This window comes from Penaeus monodon, chromosome 4 (assembly GCF_015228065.2).
Source record: "Penaeus monodon isolate SGIC_2016 chromosome 4, NSTDA_Pmon_1, whole genome shotgun sequence".
Classification (NCBI taxonomy): Eukaryota; Metazoa; Arthropoda; class Malacostraca; order Decapoda; family Penaeidae; genus Penaeus; species Penaeus monodon.
The window spans coordinates 482,240-487,451 of NC_051389.1; the positions used below are offsets into that span (position 1 = coordinate 482,240).

At 34.1% G+C, this 5,212-nt stretch overlaps 1 protein-coding gene across 1 annotated transcript in view; it reads left to right on the forward strand.

Annotated features, from left to right (window-relative positions):
* The window catches only part of LOC119599351 (glycosaminoglycan xylosylkinase-like), a gene marked incomplete in the record, with an annotated part of 21,959 nt that overhangs the window by 9,394 nt on the left and 7,353 nt on the right, over positions 1-5,212 (forward strand).

Here is a 5,212-nt window from a genome sequence, read left to right on the forward strand (position 1 = left end):
AATAAAATAATTATATATATATATATTTATATATTTATATATATATATATATATATATATATATATATATTATATATATTATATCTATATATATATCTATATATAAAATTTTTTATTTATATATCTATATATTTATATATATATATTTATATATATCTATATATCTATATATCTATATATATATATATATATTTATATATATACATATATCTATACATATATATATACATATATATATATATATATTTATTTATTCATTTATTTACATATATATATCTATATATCTATATATATATATATTATATATAGATATATATATATATATTTATTTATTTATTTATTTATTTATTTATTATATATATTTTATAGTTTATATAAGTATATATATATATATATATATATATATTATATATCTAAGTATATATATATATATATGTATAACTATACCTTTATATATACATACAATATATATGATATTATATTATATGTATATATAATATACAATATATAATATACAATATATATATACACAAATAATATTATATATATATATATATATATTATATATATATAAATATATATATATATATATATATATATATATATATATATATATAATATATATATATATGTATGTCTGTATGTATGTATGTCCAAACACTCCAGAAGTAATACAAAAATACAGACATGTGGTCTACAAACCTTTTGCCATTGTCTATCAAAACAACAGGAGAGTCATTTGAACCTGCAACACGAGCATAGTGGTGCCGGTCTCCATTCTGTATCAGGAAGTCAAAAATAGCTGCATCTATCAAATGCAATAGCCTTGGTGCCTGACTGCTCTGTAACACTCTTTCACAGTAACTTTCATTTTTCTCCCATCTGAAAAGATGCCATAGATAAGTATGATGTGAAAAGAAAAATAAGAATGCTCATGGAACTTACCAAAAACTGAAAGGTAGATTAATACCTACAACCCTTTCTATAGAGTTTCACATTGATTCTGTAAATCTAAATCACATACAAAAAACTAAATAACTGAATGAAGACTCACTTTGTAAACTTGTTCTTTACATATGTGCGTCTCCATGGGTGAGGTTCTTCAAGAAGGGGTTCTTTGGACCAATATCCCAAACCCTCTAGAGAGTGAAAGTTCTCGCAGACTGATTCATTTTTTTGGCAGTAGTGACAAACACCATGAAGCACTTTGGCCCGCTAGAAATTGACAAAAAATTTTATTTCTTATCAAAAACAAAAAATATATATGAATATATACTTACATATGCATATATCATACACATATACATCCACCAATGATTGTCTCGAGAAGAGACAACTTGATGGGTAGGGTCATTCACACGGATCACGGCCTGGTTATGAAAGAAAGGCCCCAGCCGTTCACAAGGGCTCATTTTCATTTTTAGACACATGGCATGCCAACTGTACCCTGTGTTTAGGGGTAGGAATTTGTTAAAAAAAGGCTAAAGATGAGAATCCAAGGCACAAATAGCATCCAGGTTTTGCTTCCATAGAGTAAAACTGGCCTTAAGACACACAGCTTGGTCCTTCTGCATAGGTACAGACACCTCCAAATGCTCTTGTTGACTGAGTTCATGGCTCCTGCTGCCAAACCAATCCATCTACTGAGTTTCTGGTCTGACAGCCCAAAGACATGGACTGCACTCTTTAGGTATGTAAAACTCTCTGTGACTTTAATGTTCTCACTGCAAGCGTGTACTGACTGAACAGGTTCCCCTAACAGGCTCCCTAAATACTGAGGAGACCTCTAGGTCCAAAGGCTTCTTCTCACTGCTGAATCCATCAAGAGCTGCCACCAGAGATTCCCGGCTCAATAGGATAAACTTTGTTGAAAAGTTGAGGTCTGGATTTATTTTTACCCGTGTTCTCCACCTATTTTGGGATTAGCTCTACCTTTATCTAACATGAAAGATTGAAAAGTTTTTGGTGAAGGACACAGCCTTCCCTCACTCCTGAGTTAACAGGGAAGAAGCTTGACAGGACCCCACCACATATTACAGCACTTTCAGTTCCAGTATAATGGCTTGTTATTAAACCAATAATTATATCTAAATTCTCTTCTGTGGCATCCAGTCTCCAATGAAATGAAATCCTTGGGCATTCACCAATGGACTCCTGCACTGCATTGAGTGTTTCAGGTTTGAAGGAATCCCACAGAGCTACCTGGGTCCATCAGGTTATCAAGTTCTGTGAACTGATCAGAGATTGCCATGGCAAACCTCTGGGCACACTCTTCCTCCCTTAATCTGTCCAAGTGTAATGGGCTAGAGTGGTCACTGGAGGAACAAGGAGTTTTGAAGACCTGTAGAGTAACCACAACCAGTCTATGGTCAGTGCCACAGAACTCAGCACTCTGGCAAACCCTGTAGTTCTGGAGAATCCTCCAGCGTGTGCTGATAAGAATGTGGCTAATCTCCTTGGCCACAGTACTCCTATCACTCTGCCATGTTCAGTGATGTGGGTTGGATTGCTGATACTAGGAGACAGAAATCCTCAATCTCTGGGATCTAGCAGAGTCCTGGAAAAGAAGCTGTTCTTGTTGCTGAGATCAGCTCCCATAGGGGACCGCAGAATTTTGTAGCCTGCTTGATCACACTGGGTACCCATGAAGTCACCCAGACATTGAATATCTTCTGGACTTTGCTGCCAACAAATAAGAATAAGAGACATGAAGACAAAAGCATGCTTCAGTTTCATAATACACTCATTACCCGGTGTTACATCTCCTACCAATGGTTGAAGTTGGTTAAAGATGGCTATAGCTACTCCCTTGAGATGATGACAATTGCCTCAGCCTGACCAGTAGTAGTTGTACCCATCCATAGTGATTGTGCTGCTGCCAGGCTTTCTCACCTTTGAGAGGGGAGCTTCTCAACTCCCCGCCACTTCAGTTCCCCCCATAGCAAGGGGAAACCCCTCATTTTTGCTGCAAGGGGCCAAAGTTCCAGACTTGCCTTGGGCAGCTTTGCCTAAGTTAACCCTTTGGGCATTTGCTCCGGAAAACGCACCTATGCCAACCCCCCCTGAAATCCCTACAACCTATTACTACCGGGTCACATGTATAGCCATCCTAACAAACCATGTGATCTGCAGGGTATGGTTATACGTGTAGCGATGCGTAAAGCGGGTCAAGCAGGAAGTTCTGCTACATGTAGTGGATTCCTGCACCCAGCAACTAGATGTTGCCAGAAATCGCCAGAGTCTATGACGCCGAGAGATTACTGATACCCATCACTGAAAGGTAGGGTGGTGGCTGGCTGTGGGCCCCAACATCCACCTGTGGGGTCCTCTTGGGTTTTGACCCATAAGCCTCACTCTGGGTTGGTGGCTGTCAGGATGCATGCAGGACAAGTAATTCCCGTTCCCATCCTGTGACCAGCAGTTGCCCTCCCAATGGGACCCACAGCCTGCCTCACTTGCTGGGTAAGAGGGGCAGTACCCCCCCCCTCCCGCTTTTCATTTCACATTTTCCAGAGAGTTTTTTTTTTGTGGGGGGACTAGCTAGGCCCTCCCCGCCAAACTGACCTTACCCCCCCCCGGGGTGAGGGCAGAATTTTTCAGAGCTTGGGGGTGTCCCATGTTGGGGGGCCAACCCGTACATCTAGGGCCCTGCAGCTCGAGATCCCCCCCAGTAACCCGGGATGCAGAATTCCATGAGGAGAGGGGTATGAACTGGGAGGGGAGGGATCAAAAAAGCTCCTATTTTCGCACTAGGCTAGCCAGAGGTGGCGGCTGTAAGTGAGAAGTAATGAAAAATACTCAAAACTGTCTCAACACTAACATTCTATCACTTCACATCAACCGACATAAAGCCTTTCCCCTATATATTATATATATATGAATTATAATATATATATTATAATTATATATATATATATATAATATATAAATATATTATATATATAATATATATAAAAATATATATAAGATAGATAATAGATAGATAGAAGATTTGGGTGATAGGATAGATAGATAGATAGACAGATAATAATAGATAGCTAGACAATAGATATAGATATTATATATAGAATTAATAATGTGTTTTATAATATATTTATAATATATAATATATATATATAGATATAGATATAAAAATGATATAGATATAGATATAGTAAGTATAGATATAGATATAGATTGATATAGATATGTATTTATGATAATTTTATATATATTTAAAAATAAATTATATATATATATATATATATATAATTATATATAACATACACACATATATATATAATATATATTACATATATCATACATATATATATATTATTATATAAAATATAAAATATATATATTAATATATAATATTTTAATATATATATAATTATAAAATTAATTATATATATATGATTTTTTTATATAATATTTATTTATTATTTGTATATAGTAATAATATATTTTTATTTTTTTATTTGTGTGTATGTTTTTTTTATTTTATATATATATATATATATTTATATATATATTATAATATATTATAATATACTATACAATCTATACTATACTATATATATCTATATCTATATCTATATCTAAAATCTATATCTATACATTCTATATCTATATCTATATTTATTTATATTATATATAATAATTATTCCATATATATTATATTATATATATTTCTATCTTTCTGGGGTTTACTATCTATTTTATTTTCTTCTATCTACTATCTACTATCTATCCCATCTATCTACTATCTATTACTACTATATAAATTATATATTAAATTATATATAAATATATATATAATTTTATATATATTAATAATATAATATAAATATATTTTATATATAATATATATATATATTATATGGGTAAGTGCTTTATGCTCAGGTTGATGTGAAGTGATAGAATGTTAGTGTTGAGACAGTTTTGAGTATTTTTCATTACTTCTCACTTACAGCCGCCACCTCTTGGGGTAGCCTAGTGCGAAAATAGGAGCATTTTTTTTTTTATAAGCCTCCCCTGCCAGTTCATACCTTCCTCATGAAATTTGCTCCCCGCTAACTGTGGGGGTTCGGCTGCAGGGGGCCCCAATGTACAGATCATGGCCCCCCCAACATTGGACACACCCAAGCTCTGTACCAACTTCTGCCCCTCAGCCCCCGGGGGTCAATGGTACTTTGGGGGGAGGGGGGCCAGCTAGTCCTCCTTTCCCTTT